Below are 23,531 nucleotides of genomic sequence, written 5' to 3' on the forward strand. Positions count from 1 at the left end.
TGAAGATGGATGAGCATCAATGAAGCCTTCGAATTTGTAGATGGGCATCAAATTTGTAGGTGAGCATCAATGGAGCATCTTAAATTTAATTACATGAATCTCATTCATATAATTAGTATTTGAATCATATTCAAATTCCTCTCATATTACCTTATATTATAATGTATCAAATACATTATATTAATTCTATCACATATATAATTAATTTAATTAATTGTATCACATATATAATTAATATTAATTCCCTCCATTAATTTGAACACTTCAAATTAATCCAAGAATAACTCTCAATTAAATATCTGTTGAGCTACAGAGGGGACCTTATGGACGGTACATTGAAACTCCAACGATACTTGGATAATTAATTAAATTCTTTAGTTAAATTCCAACATCTGTTAACTATGGTCATTCCATTAAACACCGACTGTACTATTCACACTAAAAATAAATTTTTATATCCATTGGATATAACCAATCAACAGTACGATGACCCTTCACAAATTGCTCATAAGTAGAGCTGGGCCAAAAATACCGTTCTGCCCCTTATTCGATGGCCAAAAATACTATTCCTCAATGAATTCCCAACTCGCTTACCTGATTCGGTGGCTTAGACAAATATATCATTTTCTTTCATTCTCATTATAAGTTCATAACACTTCATAGTTCTACAAAATTTCAATATCTATGAACACAAAAATATGTCAGTTTTTTTTCCATGAATTAACTAAAGCCTAATGGCCTTATTGTGATCCTTCTTCCCTTACATAATACAAAAACTAATAGTTCTCTCATATTAACTTCTTTCAGGTCATTAAACTACCAATGACAATCATTCAGTACATAAAACTTAGACATGACAGCTTTCAAACACATTTTCCATGAAACATTTAATCAAAGAGTGTACCTGGCGATGACGAGGAATTCGTTCATGAGCCATAAGGACAATTTGGTCTTACATAGTAAGTCAGTCTACAGAACCCAAAACCTGGGCTCTGATACAACTGTAATGACCCAACCCCCTAGGACTCAAGTTAGGTCGTTACTAAATACATGCATGCATGGAACTTAAAACGACATCCTTTTATAGTGAAATAAATGCTAAATAAATAAGTTGAACTCAAAAGACCTTCATTAAATTCAGATATTAAAACAGACGAAGGGTACCCATAAATCATAAATGATAATAAATAAGTTTGAAAACAAATCTTAATAGTAAGTTTCAAACATCAAATTGAAAGTTGAAAAACATGGAAAGAAATCTAAATATCATGAGCAGAAGCATAAAACTGGTCCCCAATGGCTCGTTCAAGAATTCCTCTTGTCATTCGCCAGTGCGTCCTTGCCCTTACTTGAAACATAAACATGAGAAATGGTGAATATAAAATACTCAGTAAGTAACCCCACTACTGGGGTCAGACTAAGCATTTATGTCCAATAAATGCAACATGAACTGAAGCTTTCTACTAGTGGGACATGAAAATTTCTCATACATGGGTCACTCTTTTTCCTTTCCCCTAGAGTGCACCTCCTACGTACACCCCAGGTCCTCTCTATGAATGTAGGGACATGTACCTCTTACGTACACATGGTTATGCATACACCTCTTTCGTATATACATAACCCACTGAATGTGTATCTCTTACGTACACATGGTTATGCATACACCTCTTTCGTATACACATAACGCACTGAATGTGTATCTCTTTCGTATACATGGTTATGTATACACCTCTTTCGTATACACATAACCCACTGAGTATGTACCTCTTTTGTACACATGGTTATGTATACACCTCTTTTGTATACACACAACCCACTGAGTGTGTACCTCTTACGTACATCTCAGTACCCTCTAAATGTGTATCACTTTCATATGTACCAGCCCTAGTACACCTCTTTCATGTATCAGTGCCCTCAAGCATACATCACTTTCATGCAATCACATAATCTAGAAAGGAAAAAAGACTACATTTAACTTCATATTACATATAACATTCACATAATCATGAGTCCTCTAAAATCTCCTCATTGAGGTCATGTTAATTAACCTCAACGTACGTATTTAATCTAGTTTTAATGATTCAACTCTAGTACATCACTTTCATGCACTAACTCAAGAAAACAATCAAACATTCGAAATTTCATAATAATCACATAAATATATACATCAACAAATGCTCCAACTTTCACCTAACTTTAAGATATTCCAGTAGTAGTGTCGCTTAACTCATAATTTAGGGTCATGCTCAATCGTACTTGTAATATGTCTCATAAAATTCTAAATCATGCTCATACATTAACATGCTTCAAACACATTATCACATGCTCATATATCTTTTCTAAACAGTCCATTAAATCTCGAAACAATCAAAATTATCCTTGTAACTAGTCTTAAAATCCTCAAAATAAATCGTAAATTTATCGCCCGACACAAAGGTGGTTCTAGTACTAAGATTACTTACCTCAATATGAAACTGAAATAATAATTCTGCACTCAAGCAAACTCTCCAATCCAATTTTACAACCTTTAGTCCAATCCTCGAGCATAAAGAAAATTCATTTTAGTCTTCAAGCTCGATTCCATACATAAATCAATTTTAGAAGCCAACAAAATTCTTACCCAACTAGCACTTTAATCTTAAATCATCTCTAAAACCCAAGTCAAAATCCAACCAGGAACTCCTAATTCAGTTTTGTTAGTGTTGAATAGTGTGATCCCGACTTCAAAATCCAGTCTAAACTTCCAACACAATGGGACTCAAAAGTCAAAACCTCAAAACCAAAAGAGCCTTGGGGGGGAGAGTGTTGTCGCGTGAGAGGGAGAAGGAGTATTTTCTTTTCTTTCTTTTTTCTTTCTTTTCTTTTCCTTAATAAACATATCACATCAAACTCAAATCTTTCACCTCTTCTCCGATTAATTAAATAAACCTCAAAATAAATTCATCAAACTTTAATTCACTTCTTTCCAAAAATCCTAAATCCCAAAATTAAATTCTAACTTTCCAAATTAACTTAAATTCAAATTAAAATCTTTTTAGATACTTGATTTAATAACTTCCAAATAAACCAATTATCTTTTCCTAATTGTTTACTTAAATTTTGGATTCAAATTCCAAAATTAAAGAGGGTAAAATTTTGAAACCACCTCCTTTAAAATTTCACAAAACTCAAAATTTCTTATCCAAATAATTCAATTATCCCTTCCAATTAATTTAAAACTATACTCAAAGAATCCATATAACCAATAAAACTTCTTCAACCGTAATAATTTGATTCTAAATTCCAAAGATTAGGAAACTAAAACTCAATAAATTGAGATAATTAACTTAAATTTTCCTAAAAAAATCGAGATATTACATTACAACACTTGTAATACCTATAAAGCGGGTCGTATCTGTAGTGTCACCAGGATAAGGCACCCAACCTTATCCATCTATTACTAACCGTTTAGGTTATTATTTAGACGAGATTCACTTGTATGTCTCTACATACTTGTTTAAATTACATAAAATAACCTAGAATCTTAGTTTATTGGATTGAGTATATGCTTATAAAATAACACTTATTTTATTAACAACAATATGTTTATACAAAGTTTACAAGCTATGAGATTACAAGGACACCAATCCCAACAAATCGAATCTTTGACTTCGTAGGTTCATTGTACAAATACTATGTCAGCTGAGTTATACTCATTTTGACTTATTTATTGATTCATGGATAATTTTCTAATTTAGTTTTGAGAATTTTTAAATTAAAAGTGTGGTTCCTTTATTGTAAAGGTTAGATGTTAGTTATTATCTAAATTTTATCCCTAGCAAATCTGGTGATATTTTTGTATCTTTTTGAAACTAAGTAGTTTAATAATCACACAGTGAAAAAAAAATCAATGATCAAAAGAAAATGTTTATCTTCTGGGGGAAAGAAGAAGAAAAAAAAAAAAAAAAAAAAAAACTAGCACAAACTTAACGAGTTGAACCGTCACTTATTGTATTTCCAGTTCTAGAACAATGGTGAAAACTCACACCAACCATCACCAAAGATATCGAACAAATAGCATCAATGATGTTTTTTACTTCCGTTACGTCCTCAGCACATCCGATTAGAATATTGATAACATCCATAGCATCTGAATCAACAATTAAAGATAAACATCTCTCCTTAAAATTTGATTGAAAACATTTTAATCCTTCCTAATGGCTTCGGTCTCTATCGTTTTCATGGACCATTTGATTTGAACTAATGCATACTAAAGTAGAGTGGGGAACCATTAGAAACACGGACCACCCAAGAGCTACTAGTATTTAGACATAGTGTCTACATCCTTTTAGACTAGTATTTTTCTTGTCCTTTTTAATCAAAATGTATAAAAACTTTGAAAGTGTTTGAGGTAAAAATTATCTTAAAACTATAATAACCATATTTTGTTACAGTAAGTACTAGTCTCTAATTGGCTACCGTTAATGTTTACTATTTCATTCTCAAGCTAAAATAGTTTACACCTTAAACGCATACTATTATAACCCAAACTAGAATAATCTACACAAACTATTATAACTCAACTATAATAACCTAAGATTATAATAACTAACTCTTTGTCGCAAACACCCCCTAATATTTTTTTAGTACATTGGAGTACGAAGATTTGAATTACTGGTCTAGTTACTAACACACTCGTATATCAATTTAGCTATGTTCGATTTGGCGAAACTTTAATAAAGTTAAACTTGGTTGATTTTGTGTTTTTTTCCTAATAAATTAAAGAGTTTTAAACTAAGTACATTTTATGTTTTGTTACTATCTAAACTAAAACTTTCACTTCATCAAATCATATTGAATGTAAATGTGATAGTTCACTCACTAGATTGGTTGAGATTGGTTGTGGTGGGAAAATTGTTTTTTTTTCCCCCTTTATTAACGTTGTTTAATCTTAAAATATTAATGTGGAAGTTATTGTTGACAGGTGATCAATTTTCTATTTGGTGCTTAAATTTTAAAATGTTACATCTTTACGTTCAAATTTTCAATTCAGTTTCAATTTGGTTCATAAGTTTTAAAATATTATATTTTCATACTTGAATTTTGAGTCTAGTTTCTATTCAGTTTTTAAATTTTTCTTACTCTTGAACTTTCATTGATACTCACATTTTTTTATTACAATAATTGCGAGGTTGCAAGATCGAACCTTAAACTTTAAGGGAGAGAGAATGCAGAATAATAACTACTAAAACTCACTTTGTCACTAATGCTTGCTTTTTAATCCTCTGTGCTAACCATCAATTAATTAGTTAAAATAATTATGATGTGAATTTTTAAATTAACAATGATGAAAATTTAATTGAAACTAGTTTAATTATTTAAAAATTAATTAATAGAAGATTAACCTGATGACTAAAAATGAAAACTTGAAGTAAAAGTGTAAAAACTTTAATTATTTTGTATGAATGTTTACATAATCTCGATGCAAAAACATAAATCTTAGCTGAGATTAGTCCTTACTGCCCCGAGAGTGTCTAAATAAAATAAATCTCAGGCAAGATGTTGACATTGTAATAGACTTTTTCCCATACTTTTGATAGTTTTCAATAGCTTCTTGTATATCTATTTGCTTTTATTCAAGATGCCTCACATATTTATTTGTTTCGACGGCGAATAGAAGGAGAATGAGAAAAAAATATGTAAGGGACCAAAAGAAAGATTTGATTGTTAATATTGGAATAACGTATGAGGATTTCTTACTTCAAATATATAGGATAAGTGAAGATAAATTTTACTGTGTCAAAAATCATTTTGCTCCAATCATAGCTGCAGAAGTCCTCTCAGTCGTCAATGAAACCCAACATTGTGGAATCCATGTGTTGGTTCCTTTCCCTTCCTATCTTTACCACATGAGGTAAAATATGACTATCTTTACCACATCCTCCTCACTCGCAAATTCATAGGTCGAAAATAATTTATCCAACTCAGACCAATTCATATAAGTTTTATCAGCAAGTACAACTGCATAAGCTTATATGGTCTCAACTCATTAGCCTGAACCACACACTTAAACCTATATCTTAAAATAGTCACTAAATCAAATTATTCCCGGCCAATAGACACCTTCTTCCCTAATAACTTAAAGCTAATGTTGTCTTCCCTACTTTCGTTCACCTCCTTAAAAAAAAATATAAAGACATAAAGGTCATTAAAAACCAATTTCAAATCCAAAAAAATGTCCAACACATGTGTAATTATGTGGGCATCAATTTATTCTTAATTATAGAAATGGTTTTCCCAAGATGAGAACAATAAGTTAGATTATGAGGAAAATATTCAGATCTATGAAGTTTAGGTACCCGTGGTATTAAAAAAAATAATAATAAAAAGAAAAGAAAAAACCTAAACTCAAGATCAAACCTACAAAACAACTACAGAAATAATTGAGCATAAGCAAGTAAATTGGTTTAGATCACTGTGAAGATCAAACAATGTTTGAAATAAGCTATCCATCTCAAGCCTCTAGGACCAGGGCATGGCTTGAGATTGAGGGTTTCAATCATTCTGTGTTTGATCTCCGTACTTATCTCGAGTGATTGGTAAAATCTCGAGTGAGATAATTTTTAACATTTTCTTTAAATCTCAGGGCTCTCTCGATTGGAAATGATCGAAAAAAAACTATTTGAATGAATTTTAAAAAATGTGATAATTATGAAACAAGGAAATTGTTTAGGGTTGTTTCTAACATTTTTCCAATTATAGACTTTATTTGGTAATCAGTAGAGATGTCAAAAAATCCATGGGTCGGGACTCCATGGGGACTCACCCCGAACAGGACGAGGAATCCCTGAATACACGGGAAATGGGGGAGAGAGTGGGGCTTTTTTTCCCGTTTGCAATTCGGGGCCAGGGACGGGGAATATATTCCCCGACCCCTTCCCTGTCCTCGACCCCGACCTCGATCTCGTCCCATGTCCCTGCCCCGCCCTGACTTTTATATATAAATTATAAATTTATAATATATATATTAATATTGTAGACTTTGTTAGGATAATTATAGAGGTTTTAATTATTTAAGTTTAAGACTTTATTACTTTAATTCTTTAGATGTTGTAATATTTAAGATAGGATGTTCTAATTGTTGATTTTTAATTTATAAAAATTATGAGAATTTAGCATTTTAATTATATCTTTTTAAATTGAATGTTATTATTGTTTTTATTATCAAATTTGATAATATTTTATTTAAATATAAGTTGTATTGGATATGTTTAAGGAATTGTTAAAAATATATATTTAATTGAAATAAAAAAAATTGTTAGAAAAAAATGATGACGGAAATTTTTTTCCCACGGAGAATCCAATCCCCGTTCCCTGCAGAAAAAATCACGGGGACGAGGATGCCACCCCATGGACATCTTTAGTAACGAGATAAACTTTTCTTCTTTATTCTACTTCTTTATATATACATATATATGTGTATATATATGGTATGACTATAAACACTACTTACATCTATTGCTTATTTTTAAAAAAATATATAGTTTTCAAAAAAACTTGTTTTTGTTTTTGCTCTTGGAATTGGCTAATATCTCTAATGTCTACATAGAAAATATGAAAACAACGAGTAAAAAATATAAGAAAACAAACACACTTTTCAAAAATAAAAAACCTAATAATTACCAAAGTGATCCATAACACTATAAAACATAAAAATTAAATTGATTTTTTTTTTTACTAAAGTTAATAAATACTAATTTCATATGTGTTTCTTTACTAAAAAGTCATCCGGTAAAAAATCTACTTTAAAAATATTTTCAAAATCTAAACTAAATTGTAAAATTAAAATCTAACCATCACGTGTGTGTATTTTTTAAAATAAATCATAACTAAAAATTCAAATGTGTTCAAGAAAAAGTCAAAACATGTAGATGTTGTATTGGCAAACATTACTATGATATTATAGAAATAATGACGTGGCGGACATGTGTTTTCAAAAACATGTTTTTGTTTTTCCTCTTGGGATTGGCTAATTTCACGATATTATAGAAATTATGATATTACAGAAATATGACTTGTCTCTGCTAGGTTGGCAAAATAGGACCTAAATAAATACCAATTAATTACACAAAATATATCATACAAAGAAAAGAAGGTGATTATTTTAAATGATAAATTGTTGAAAATATTTTAAAATATAGTAAAATTTCATTGTTTATTAAGAAGATAGTGCAATCGAGATCTATCATGGATGATAGATCATGATAGATATCTATTAGATATTGATAGATTTTTATCGTAGTCTACTTTTATAAAAATTGATATTATGTTATATTTTAAATAATTTACCAAATTTTCTAAATTTAAAACCACCCGTAAAAAGAATAATAATGACAGATAATCTAAAAACAAAAATTTAAAAATAAATTATTGATAAAAATATTTTATACATTGGCCTCAGTATGAGGAACTGGGTTTTAACTAAATAACTGTTATACTTATAAACTATAAAATTTATTATTTTGTAATATGATATAATTTATAATAATTTACAAAATACGTGTTGTACTTTAAAAATTGGATTGAGTTTATAAATATGAAATATTATATTTATAAAATGTTTTTATCTCTTTTTCTAATACTATTAAAACACTCTAAAATTTAAAACTAAAAATCTAGTTATAGTGAAAGCATGAGAATATGTTTTCAAAATTTATATTGTTTGAATCACAAGATTCAAAAAGTTTTTAAAAATAGAATTTAGATTATCTCACAAATACATGACATGACGGATGAAAACATAAAATAAAATAACTTACAAATCAAATAGATTCTTAATTTTTTCTTTTAAAGAATTGTTGCTAATTTTTATTATATAATAAGAAAATTGATTAATATTTTGAAAAAAAAAACACTAACAAAATGTTTGTTATGTGAGTATAATACATATAATAAATATGATTAGAGCATAAGGAAAGGGTAGATTCGACATTTTGTCATCCCCAGCTGAAAGAAACCAAGTGGGGAAATTAAATTCAAAGCCCATAAAGTTTGGACTAAATTAAAAAGTTTTTGTGATGCTTGAGCCCTTAACACTCTAATGCTTAGTGAAATTTGGGCTGAAACTTGAAACTCAACGAGTTGGTTATTGGCTAACCTAAGCTAAGATGGACGATTTGAGCTTTAGTTTAAAGAGAATTTGGACTAATAAGCTATGTTTTGAGGTCTATTTTTATTTTGGACCGATAAAAAAATAGTAAATTTTAAAGTTTCATTTAGAAAAATGACAAAAAAAGTTTCAAAATAAAATAGTAAAAAAAATTTATATAATAAAAAAATACTAATTAGTAAATGACAAAACTACCCTAAAATAATAAAATTAAGTACAAACGAGAATACAAAGATACACTGCTTCAAAATAACTTGAATATCACATATACACTCTATCACCACAAATACATAGTGTCTAAGGATTCTAGAAGCAAAAATTAAAAATCACTCAATATGATTCTTAATACTTCTGGCTGCCTATAAAACGTGTGTATGAGATGGAGGATGACCACCAGGCAGTTGGGGTCATTAAAAACTTATGAATGCCCACAACGATAGACTTCCTTCAAGGTGAAGAAGAGCAAAGTTAATTGTACCAGTGAAGTTGTTAGTAAGTGAGTATTTGAAAGAATTGCAACTTCATGATGATGTGACTATTGGAAATATGATTGTGTTTGACACTAATCCAATTGTAGTGAGGTTCATCGTCTTCATTCCATGTGACCATTTTGCTCACAGAATCTTGAAAGCCAAGTTTAAACACTATCAATCTTAGAACATCATTATTGAAAATGATGTCCAAAGTAGAAACAAAAGCAAGAAACATATGAGGGAGCAAAAAAAAGTTGGCGACCTTGGCAACCTGCCGAGGGTGGTCGTCAAAAGCTAGCCAAGACGATGGAATTCAAGAAAGGGTTGTTGAGCCAACGATAGTAGACATGAGATTGATAAGAAAAAAAGATTTTGGGGATAGCTAAGTGAAGAAGATGAAAAATATGAGATCTAGAGTTTTTTGTTATCTTATTTTGATAATGATGATGATGATGATGATGATAATTAATTAATTAATAATAATAGTAATAGTAATAATAAATTGAACAATATATATATATATATAGACAATGTTTCAAACATTTAAAGTTTAATTCCCATTTATATGTTTCTTTTTAAGTAGAACAAGTCATTTTTACGTGTTTCTATATGAAAAGTTGAAAACATCTAAAATTTTTAAAAAATATATTAAATTAGTTTGATAACAACATGTATAAAATAATGAAAAAATATTTAGATATAATTGAATTTGTAACATGTTGATGTTGACAATCAACAACAAGCAATTTGAATCTTAAGCACTCTAATTTCATTAATTTTAGCAATCAAGCAACCATTTCATATTAAAGAAATAAGGTTTTATAAAATACCTTTGAAGAACTCTTCAATTTCTTCAAAATATGGTCTGATGTCTCTCCAACAAGTTGTAGATAACCACTTAATCTTCCCTACTATCTACCTTAAATTGGATTGTGGGATCCAAAGTGAGCTATAATTGAAGGGAATTTTTGGAGAACCAATCTGGTTTTGTGTTCAAGGGTTGAATAAGCAAATTTTTTTTTTTTTTTAATTAAAACTTCCTCAATTGCATGCCTCTCTTTTCAGGTGAAGTGAACTTGATCTTTATCAAATTCAACATGCCATCTAATTTCACCATGGTTTGACACTAAAACCATTATCAATTTAAGTGGAAATGTCGGTGGGTTAAGTGGAAAAATCCCACTTAATCTTATTAAATTATTTAATCAATTTTTCAATTTTAAATTTAAATTTCAAAACTTAAATTAAAACAAAATTGATTTTATTATTTGAATTTCATAAAATTAAAAATTTTAATTTTAAATAAAATTAATTCAAACAATTAATTTTAAATGAAATTTATTTAAATAATTAATTAAACAACTTAATTAATTAATTAATTAAAATAATTTAGTATCCAATATTAAATTATTAAACCACCAATTCCACAATCATGAATCTTTATTCATGTGTTTGATATTTAAATCATATTTAAATATTTTCTATTCTCCAATTTTGTTTAATTAAACGTATAATTACATCGTATATAATTACCGATTCCTTTAATTCAAATTCAATGTTTCAAATTTACTCATCATGTTATTCTAAGGTTTAATCCGTTTGTGAGCTAGTAGAGGGACCTAATAGCCCTATAGATCACGAGCTCCAACAATTCGGGATTAATTGGTTAAACTCTTTAAACCAAATTAATCAATATTCGTTAACTATTGGGTCACTTTAGATATATTTCTATCCGCTTGATTTACCATGATTAGTGTGTCAATCCTTCACAGGTTGTTTGTATTAACAACTGGGTCAAAATTACCGTTTTACCCCTATAATATATCTTGCTCCTTAAGTCTCCACTGATCAACTAATGAACAATTAGTTTATGGTCTTACCATTAAACCGAGTCCTTTTCAGTCATAGAGAGGGTGGGGCCTCTTTGTTCAAGACTAGGAGTCAGTACTTAAGGGAACAACCTATCTACTATCCCTAAAGCGGGTAGAGATGAACTCCATCTTGTAGGACTATGTCCTCAGCTATCTGTCCGGTCTTACCCTTAAAATGGGAGGCTTATTAGTGTTGTTGAGCCACTCATCTATGTAGATTAAAGGATAATCCCGAATAAACTGGAGTTCATAGTTAGCTCAAGATTGAGATCAAGTTACCTTAGGTCATCAGATTGAAATAGTCAGTTTTAACAATAAACGATAGTTATAAAGAAAAATGGCTATTTCGTGGTCCGGTCTAATGCAAATATCCTTTGCATAAGACACTCCCGCTCGCATGTCTCCACATGAATGATTTTGGGATCACATCATATGTATCAATACAAAGCGGACGACATCCATAGTGTCTCCAGGATAAAGTACTCAATCCTATCCTTATACTTATAGACCGTTTTAGTTATATACTCAAACTTGTTCCTCTTTTATGTCTCCACATAAAGTTTAAGTATTCATACTATAGTGAGAGGTTTGTTAGTTTATTGGATTTTAGGCTTTACAAGTGCAAATTACATATTCAATAACATCTTTATTGAATAAACTTTAATAACATCTTTATTGTAAATAGAATATGTTTAATTTTACAAACTGCGAGTTTTAGGACATACAATCCAACAAACTCCCACTTGGACTAAAACTCTAGTGGGATTACATATACAATGTTGAGTATGAGAGAAGACAATAAACTAGGACATCATATACTCATTAATTCTCCCACTTTCCATAGATACTATCTCGTTGTCCTAGTCCCACTAGGTGACCCTCAAACAGTTTAGTTGTGAAGGTCTTTGTAAATGGATTAGCTAAAATTGTCTTCTGAGGCTATCTGTTTGAAGATTATGTCTCCTTGATGCATTATCTCCCTGATGAGATGGTACTTGCGCTTGATGTATTTCTCGAGCTTATGGCTTATTGGTTCTTTGGAATTTGCAACTGCTCAACTGTTATCACAATAGAGGGCGATCAACAGATGCATATTTGTAACCACTTCTAAATTGGTCAAGAATTTTCTAAGTCATACTTTTGTTAGGGTTGATGTCCTAAATCTCGTAGGGTCATGTAGTTTATAATTGTATTGTACAGAATTTTTATTTATTTAATAAAATATGAGATGTTTTATTTGACGTTTAGTAGTATTAAACCCACAAACTAATAAACTAACATCCAAGATTATCATCTGTAATTTAAACATGTATGTAAAGAGGTACAGATGGATCATATTTAAGTGATAACCTAAATGGTTTGTAGTATATGGATAAGGCTGGATACCTTATCCTAGTGATACTACAAATACGACTTGCTTTATAGGTGTTACAATTGTTGTAAAGTGCTACAATTGACCTAATCTTGATCATTCATGTGGAGACATATAAGCGGGGTTTCTATGCAAAGAAGTTTGTATAAGACCATACCACGAAATGACTAGACTCATTATATAACGTCGTTCATAATAAAGACTTACATTTCACCAGGATGACCATAGGTGACATGATCTGCATCCTGAGTGAATTGTGAACTCCTGCCTATCAAGGCGGATATTTGATTTGTATGGGTGAGAGTGGCAGACCGCAAACTCAATAAGCCTACCATTTTAGGGATTCGTCTGATTGGGGAGTTGGGAACACAACTACACAAAACGAAATTCACTCTTTCTCTAACACAAAAGTAGAGTTCTCTGCAATTTCTCAAACTTCCCTCCTGAAATAACGCTAACGTTTTACTCTTGTGATTCCGAACTATTTGGATTCCAAGAACATATTGTACATCTCCCAAATCTTTCATTTAGAATTGCGACGCCAACCATCTCTTAGTGTCAGCTAGGAATTCTACCTCATTTCCAATGAGTAGAATATCATCAACTTATAGTACCAGAAAAGCTACAATTTTGTTGACAATTTTCTTGTAAACATAAGGTTTGTCAACGTTCTTTTCAAAACCATAAGATTTGATCACAGTGTCAAATCTTATATTCAGGATCGAGATGCTTGTTTCAACCCATAAATGGATCTTTTAAGCTTGCAAACCTTTTGCTCTTGACCCTATTCAATGAATCCCTCTGGTTGAGACATATAGATACTCCCCTCACGATAGCCGTTCAGAAAGGCTGCCTTGACATCTATTTGTCATATTTCATAATCATAAAAAGCAGCAATGGATAAGAGTATTCTAATAGACTTATCATGGAAATTGGAGAGAATATTTCTTCATAGTCCATCCCCTCTCTTTAGGTAAACCATTTTGCCATAAGTCTAGTTTTGTAGGTATGTACCTTACTAGTTTGGTCTCATTTTCTATTTGTAATCAATAGGTTTTACCCCATCTGATTAATCTACAAGTTCCCAGACTGAATTAAAGTACATAGACTCCATTTCGAGATCCATGGCTTTTATCCATTGGTCTCGATCTAAATCTTTCGTTGCTTGTTTAAAAGTCAATGGATATTCTAAGCCATCATTAGATATGATGACCTGAGTTTTTGTCAAACCCTGTAACGGTCAGCCTATTGAACAACCTCCTACTACGTCGATGCACTCTCAACTCTTGAGAAGGATGTGACATACTAGTTTCATCAACAACTCTTGTTGAAGGACCAGTTTGATCAACAACCTTTGTCAATTTGTCTGTAGCTTCTGTGGACATTTCACTCAATACTAGTTTACTTCGAGGTTGATGATTCCTTATGTGGTCCTCCTCTAAAAATGTAGCATTTTTCGATACAAATATTTTATCCCTCTAAGGATCATAAAATAGACCACATTTAATTTTTTTTGGTATCCTACAAATAGACATACTTTTGAACAATGTTCCAATTTCATCGGGTTCTGTACCAGTACATGGGCTGAAAATCTTCAAATTCTAAAGTGACGTAAACTACCTTTACGTCCTCTTCATAACTCGTAAGGTGTTTCTGAAACACTTTTCTAGGGAGCCATGTTCAAAATATACACAGTAGTCTCTATTGCATGTCCCCAAAAAGAATTAGGCAATTGAGCATAACTCATAATTGAACAAACCATGTCCAACAGGGTTCTATTTTTCCCTTCTGCAACACCATTCTGTTGAGTTATATTGGGTGCTATGAGTTGAGACTGAATTCTGTGTTCTATCAAATAGTCCTAGAATTTTAGGTCCATATACTCGCCACCTCGATTTGATCGAAGTGTTTTAACCTTTTTACCTAATTGGTTCTCAACTTCTACCTTATATTCCTTGAACTTTTCAAAGATTTCAGACTTATGATACATTAGGTAAATATAATTATATCTGGAATAATCATCAATAAAGCTGACGAAATATTCATACTCTCCTCATCCTTTAACATTCATCGGACCACGGGTCTAAATGTATGAGCTCTAAGAGTTTTTTAGCTCTAATACCTTTTCCCATAAAAGATCTTTTGGTTGTTTTACTCTCAAGATATCATTCACATGGTGGTAGAGAGTTTTCTTCTAACTGATTTAGAATTCCACTCTTGACCAATCTCTCATCCTATCAAGATTAATGTGGCATAGTCTTAAGTGCAAACGATAAGCATTAGGAGAAATTTTCTGTTTCTTACTTTGAGTTTCAGTTGTTTTAAACATCTCTATATTTAAAACAACTTTTACCTCAGTTGGTTTTAACACATATACATTGTTTTCCAGTTTTGCAGAACATATTTTAATATCTTCTGAAATAATAAACACTTCATTAACTTCAAAAGAGACTTTATACTTTTGTTAGACTTTATACTTTTGTTCTAACAAACATGTAATAGATTTTAAATTCCTCCTCATGGCAGGAATGCAATAAACATTTTCAAATGAATCTATCTTCAATAAATAACTTTATATCTCTCACTGCTTTAGTTGAAACAACCTCTCTGGTCTCTACCTTAAAGGTTGTTTTGCCTTCTGCAAGCTGCCTCTAGAAACTAATTTCTTGAGCAAAAGCGCAAATATGATTAGCGATACCTAAATCTAATATCCAGGTTAATTTATCATTTTCCATTAAACATGTCTCAATGACATGTAAATCATATTTACTTTGTTGTGCTTTCTTAGTTTCCTCATCTATGACATTCGTGTTTATTACTTTTAACATATGTAGATCATGTTCATTAATAGAGGTTTTATCCTTTATGTCATAGTTATAAACTTCTTCGAAAATATTGTTCTTGACAGTTTATCTAAACAATGTATGTAATGAATCCATGATTTCTTTAGCAGAAACCATGTTCTCGAATTTCTTAGCTAGTATATTGAGTATATTTGCTAAAATATGGATTTGGACCTCTTGATTTGCGCTAATCCATATCTCATATGCATTCCAAATTCTTTGGTTTGCAGAGCTGGGAGAGAGAGGACATTCCTCTGTTAAAACAAACCTTAAACCATCAATTGCTAGTATTGCGTGTATATCTAATTTCCATGTTGAAAAATTAAGACCGAAACTTATCGGGAGCAAGTAATTTAGAAGAATTTGACATGATGAAAATATAAACAAAATCTAATTAGTAAATTGCTTTTAAACCTAATCAAATTTTACCAAAAGTAATAATGTACCCAAATTTCATTATTTATTTGCAACAATACTTTAGCGAGTCAGAATAGATGCTACCGAGGGACAGTCAAATATGCCTTCACTAAAGCAAGACGTTCTTGACTAAATACTAACTTTAGAATAACTCTTATTTCTATGGTCATTTAGTTACCATTTTTTGGTCAAGAACTTACTGACATTTAGTATTTCTTGTAAGTGTAACCCTCCATTTTCAGACCTCAGAGGTCGGTCCCAACGATGCTTCCGAATTGGAGAGTCAAAGTTGGGAATGGACCTAAGAGATCCTATCCATTTCTGGAGTTTGAGTTATTCCGAATCCCATGTTACAATCCTCCAAGGGGATAGTCGCTGAAAAGGCGACTAGCTTATGTCACTTAAAAACGACAAGCAGACACAATATAGGAATCTCACGATCCAAACTAATGGAAGAGACCACAGGATATGTTGACACACATCCTTAACTTACTTATTGTGAACTACTTCTCCTATTCACCTTGCTATTGACCCATACAAATACTTTCGGAATGGAGCAGTCGAAGTAAAATCGAGATGAAGCCGAGCATGGATCTCACGGTGTGAACTCTTAGAGACGTAAGAGCTAAAAAAACAATATATCGTATATATTATTAGTTTCCCATTGAAGTGTTCTATTTGTTTTGGGTAAATATTTACTTAGGTATATTTCGGCTAGTAAACAACCTAAGTCTAGGTGTTTATCTAAGTATAATGTTTATATTTAGATTTAACCTACGATGTCTAAATGATAAACCATTTTATTACCTCATATTGCTCACACATGCTCATAAAACTAGGTTAACAACGCTCAAGAACTGGCTAAAATCCCTAGGTAGCAGGTGTTCCGTAAACCATCAACTTAAGTACCTCCAGCCTTAGACAGGATTTTAACCGTGAGTTTGTAACCAAAGTTTTACAAGATAACGACCTATTTTAACTATTTAAAACAAGTTGTTATTTGCTAACCCTGGGTGAGCATGCATCTTATCTTTATTATAGACTTTAAATGTCTAATTCATTTTATAACATTTTATAAAATATAGACATGCTTCCAATCCATAACATCCATTAAGTTATTTCACAATTTAATATAACACTTCATATTAGACACTTGAAACCCTAACACATGTATACAATATATTATAACTAATTATAACATACTTTTAATGCATGATACATGCTCCCCATGATGAGATTTTAAATCTACATGACATGCTTTATGCACATACAAGATAAACTATTTAATTCATACATTCATAATGCGCAATTAAATAAACCACACTAAAAATAGACCCGTTTTGACATTTTAAGCTAGCAAACAACTAAATTTATTACAATAATAAACAGTAAACTGCTTTGAACTGCCTCCGAACACTTTGAACTGGCTCAAACCACTTGAAACTCCCTTAAACCGACTCCAAAAATCCAAAAACCAGCTAAAATCGGTCAACATTGGTCAAACCAGTTGAATCGGATCAATCCAGACCATCTGGACCGACTGAGCCAACTTTAGCCGAGTGGGCGATTCAGATGGAACAGCTAGTGCGCGCAAGCTGACGAGTCACGAAACAACTAGAGTGCACGAGACGCCTGGAACTTCACGAGACGATTGGAGCTTCATGGGACGACTGAAGTGCAACTTCATGAGATATCTAGAACTTCACGAGACAGGTTAACGGGTCATGAACCGAGTCTGGGATGATCTTCTTGGGTCTTTGAGCAAAAAACTTGAAAAAAAAAGTTGTTCTCTTTACTGGAACTGAACAATTACAACCTAAAATTAACTCTATTGACTTTAGCAAATTTACAGGCCCTTCACAATACGTTAAAGCCCATAAAACACCGGGTAATTACAAAATTATTACAAACAGGAAAAGAATTTGGATGCCAATACATAAATTATCCATTTTTAGAACATATTCATCCATCATATGAATGATTACTCATCACATGCTAAAATTAACGTAAATTGAGTACTTGAAACATGCTCTGATACCAATTGTTGGTATTGACAATCAACAAGCATAAGCAATTTGGATCTTAAGTACTTTAATTTCATTAATTTTAGCAATCAAGCAAGCATGTTCAATTAAAGAAATAGGGTTTTGTAAAATACCTTTGAAGAACTATTCAATTTCTTCAAAATCCAGCCTGATCTCTTCTCCAACAAGTTGTATACAACCATTTGATCTTCCTTATTATCATCTAGGATTTTAGATTGGATTCTAGGATCCAAAATGAGATGTAATTGAAGGAAATTTTTGGAGAACCAGTATGGTGTTGTGTTCAAGGATTGAAAAAGCATTTTTTTTTTCAATTAAAAATTCCTCAATTGCATGCATCTTTTTTCAGCTGAATGATGTTTAACAAACATGCTACCCAATTTCACCATGGTTTGACACCACAACCATTATCAATTTAAGTGGAAATGTTGGTGGATTAAGTGAGAAAATCCCACTTAATCTTATTAAATTATTTAATCAGTTTTTCAAATTTTAATTTAAATTACAGAACTTAAATTAAAACAAAATGATTTTATTATTTTAATTTTCATAAATCCAAATTTTCAATTTTCATAAAATTAATTCAAACATTTAATTTTAAATAAAATTTATTTAAATAATTTTAATTAATTAATTAAAATAATTTAATATCCAATATTAAATTATTAAACCACCAATTCCACAATCATGAATCTTTATTCATATGTTTGACATTTAAATCATATTTAAATATTTTCTATTCTCCAATTTCCTTTAATTAAACGTATAATTATATCGTATATAATTATCGATTCCCTTAATTCGAATTAACATTTCAAATTTACTCATCACGCTATTTTAAGGTTTCAAATTTCTCGTTTTACCCCTGTAATACATCTCGCTTCTTTAAGTCTCTACTGATCCACTAATGAACAATTGGTTTATGGTCGACTATGTCTCCAGCTATCTATCTGATCTTAGCCCTGAAATGGGAGGCTTATCGAACGGCGCAGTTGAGCCACTCTTACCTATGAGAGATTAAAGGATAATCCCGAATAAACAAAAGTTCATAGTTAGCTCAAGATTGAGATCAAGTTATCTTAGGTCATCAGATTGAAATAGTCAGTTTTAACAGTAAACGGTAGTTATAAAGAAAAAATGACTATTTTGTGGTCCGGTCTTATGCAAACATCATTTGCATAGGATGCATTCGCTCGCATGTCTTCTCATGAATGATTTTGGGATCACATCGTTTGTATCAAATACAGAGCAGGCAACATCCATAGTATCCCTAAGATAAAGTACCCAACCCTATCCTTATACTTATAGACCGTTTTGGCTATATACTCAAACTTGATCTTCTTTTGTATCTCCATATAAAGTTTAGGTATTCATACTATAGCTAGGGGTTTGTTAGTTTATTTGATTTTAGGCTTTATAAGTGCAAATTACATATTCAATAACATTTTTATTAAATAAACCTCAATAACATCTTTATTGTAAATAAAATATGTTTAATTTTACAAACTGCGAGTTTTAAGACCTACAACCCAACATAACAAATATTTAAACAAATCAAAAGTTAGTTAGATAAAATTAAATTTGATAATAAAAGATAAATTCAAATATAAATTGGAGAGAAAATTCAGGAAGTTTTGTTTATTGTGATTAATTCGATAAGTAGTTAAATAAAATCGAATTTGATAATACAATATAAATTTAAATATAATTCGGGAGAGTAAAATCAGTAAGGGAGCTCATTTATTTACAATTAAACTGTACTCATAATTCCATTTTCATTGTAAAACCTACGAAATAAGTCTAACTCGTTGTAAAGGTATAGCAAAAAAGCAAAATTGCAAAAGTAAATACTTATTTGTTTGTCACAAAGAAAAATTAATGATATAATAATATAATAAGGATAATAATGAATAAAAGGTGATTAAAGAAATACAAAAAATGATAAAACTTAAATGAAATATCCAATTTGTTAGATGATAATATGTATAAAATATTAAGTAAAGTCCTCTTCGGGATAAAATATTTTAATCCGAATTTAAAGATATATTGTAAATTAAAATCAAAATGGTGATAAACAAATTAAAGATTGATTAATTCTAAATATTTTTGAAAAATGGTTAAATCAAATCAAAACAGATATGAAACCTCCAATTCAAATTTTAAAATGGTGACAAATTCGACACCTTAATCTCTTGAATCCATTAGGTTGAAGTCTCATAACTGACGATTCTATTTACACATGGTATAGCAATTACATAGTACTCGAAAAAATTGTTAATTGATTATACCAGGGACAATTTAGGGATTAAAAAACATATGTCATGTGCGCATCACGCTTTTACAAAAAAAAATCTTATTATTTTCATTTTTTTGACAAAATTCAAAAGGCACCTCCCAATTTTGCTATTTCTTCTCATTTCTTTTTGAATTTTATGGTTGCATTATTATTTGCTCTTCCACTTAGGTTTTGGCTTCTTCCTTCCATAAAGTCTTTGGATGTTTTTTATTTTTTATTTTTTCAAATATATCTTTGTTTTGCTCCTTCAGAGATTGGCCTTTTTTTTTTTTTTTTTAAGTTCGATTTTTGTTTAATTGTCATCCTATTATGTATTATTATTATTATTTGGTTATCATTGCTTCCCAAGCTGTTTTGGTGATTAGGCAGTAATTTGACATCTCACTCTTAAATGGAATTAAAAATTAGTCAATATTTGAACTAAAGAAAATTTTAAATTGAATTCACTGCACTTTCATTTGGTAATCATTTTTTTTGTTATTATTTTTGAAAATTAAGTTTATGATTATTATTTATAATTTCAAATTTCTTCTTTGTTGTCTACTTTTAACGAATGGTTTAAAAAAAAAATAAACCAAATTTTGAAAATTAAAAAAAATAACTTTCAAAAAAGTTATTTGAAATATAAATGAAATAGATTTAAATTTAAAAAATAAAAATAAAAAAATAAATTATTATCAAATGAAACTTAAATCATCATGTTAGTCAATTTGGAGATGAGGAGAAAACTTCCCTATATAGGCCTACGGAAGCTGTCAAAATCCCTTTCTCAAATAAGAAAAACAAATTATTGAACTATATGTGCATTTATCTCTATGTTCAACTAAAAAAATTGTATTATTTTAATTCAAGCATTAAAAAAAATTAAATTAGAAATTAATTCAAATAGATTTATTATAGAGATAGTCGCGAAAGGGACAAAACAAGTTCACATAGCCCAAACCTATAAGTTTTGCAAATATAGCAAAAAAAAATAATAATAATAATAATAAGCACAACTCACGATTTTAAATAATAATTGTAAAAAATGTTCGGATACACTACAATTGATACACATGATACATGTGTTATATCTAATAAAATTGATACACTTGATACATTGATACACTTGATACATGTGTTATATCTAATACAACAAATACACTTGATACAATTGATACATACACTATTGATGTATACTCGATACTCTTTAATACATTTAATACACTATTGATATACATTTGATACACTTGATACCTTATCCTCATCTCCAATGAAGAAATCTCTGTCGGCAACTAAAATAACTTCTAGTTTGATAACTTGTTTTTCCCATTTGGAAGAAAAAGAAGAAAAGAAAAAAAAAAATCACCAACCCGATAATAAACTGAATTAAATAGAAAGCACTCCATTGATTTCTTTTTTCTTCTAGACATTCGTTTGGATCTCCTTAAAAAAGGCAATCGATTCGGTCTGATTCTCATTGACTTTAAAGCTGACAAGATTGAACCGATTTTCACCATTAAAGAGAGGGATGATGAGAAAGAAGAAGAAAAGGATCGTGGATTGTGTGTCTTCGAGAGACGAAAGGAACAACGCCAAAAGTAAGTCCACATGCAGCTTGAACAAACACAAAAAAAAACGATCAATGAATTAAACAATCCAAGAATCACACACATAATTGCACAAAGCCCACAAATCTCCTTCTCATCCCATATCTCTCCGCCACCACATCCGACAATACTCCGCCATACGGCCTCGAAAACACATTCACCAGCCCAAAACTCGCCGCCATTATCCCCGCGGTGTGCAGATTCAAATTAAACCTATCATATAAATAATTTGCTAAATTTCTATTTGTTATATAATTTATTTTTAAAGCCATGTTATTCCACCCCAAATTTCAACTCTATTTGTTAATTTTAGTTTAAATTTTAGCATAAGTGATAGAAAGTAATATACATCAATAGACTAACATCATCTATTATTGATAGATAAGGTATTTATCAATATGTAGTTACATTTTGTTATATTTATAAATATTTTTAGTAATTTAACATTTAAAATATTTTCTTAGAAAAAAAAGTCTCTTACTTTAATTTATTTGAAGAATATAACACAAAATTAGTTTTCTTCTACTTCCTTTTTGGCGTTGGACACAAAATATTATAATAATATATGAAACCTGGAATCAAGGCTTTCCCAGCTCACACCATTTAAATATTTTAGTCGTGGAACACGCTACATTAAAATCTAGATCTGTTTCTTTTCAAAGAAAAAAATCTAGATCTGTTTGGAATTCTCCTTTTCCTTATTATATATAATTCGTTTTACTCGAGACTTAGAAAAATTATGTTTCAACCAAGTAAAATACTTATTTATTATTAAAAAAGAAAAATGCTTTTGTACTATATTTGCTATTACTTTTAAAGTTTTTCTTTAATAACCATAGTTTCTGCATTCCCAAGACGTTAGTTAATAAACTTTGGTGTTTATATTTAGCAGGTCGTTTGAGATTTAAATTTTGTGTCATATTCTTGATGTATTCGATAAAAAATACAGAGTCTATTAAATATAAAATTTATTTTTTTAATTACTATTTAGTCCCTAGATTTCAAAATATTACACGCTTAGTCATTAAGTTTCGAATTTGGTTTCAATTTATTATCTAGAAAAATATTACAATTTTATATTAAGATTTGAGTTTTGTTTTAATTTGATCAATCGATTTCAAAATTTACATTTTTAACCTTGATTTTTTTATTGAATATTCACTTTCGGTTTTGAACATTAATGTCTATTAATTAATTTAAAATAATTATGAAATGAAATTTTAATTTTAACTTTAATAGTGATGAAAATAATGAAACTCAATTAATTTTAATTTTTTAAAATTAATCAATAAACATTGTGAAGATGAAAAGTAAATATTAAGGAAAATGTTGATGTTAAAAGTGTAAATCTTGAAACCTAACGACGAAATAAAACAAAATTCAATTTTTAAAGGTAAAATTGTAACTAAAAACTAAATTGAAATCAAACCTAAAACTTAAAGATTCTAAAACGATGAAATAAAAATTAAATCTAAAA

The 23,531-nt window shown here is 30.0% G+C and overlaps 1 pseudogene; it reads right to left on the reverse strand.

Moving 5' to 3' along the window:
• LOC150033200 (uncharacterized) overlaps window positions 1-22,236 on the reverse strand; it is a 28,922-nt pseudogene extending 6,686 nt beyond the window's left edge.
• Window positions 22,237-23,531: the final 1,295 nt, after the last annotated feature.

This window comes from Benincasa hispida, chromosome 10 (genome assembly GCF_027475165.1).
Source record: "Benincasa hispida cultivar pf3 chromosome 10, pf3_genome.v1.1, whole genome shotgun sequence".
In the NCBI taxonomy this organism is placed as follows: Eukaryota; Viridiplantae; Streptophyta; class Magnoliopsida; order Cucurbitales; family Cucurbitaceae; genus Benincasa; species Benincasa hispida.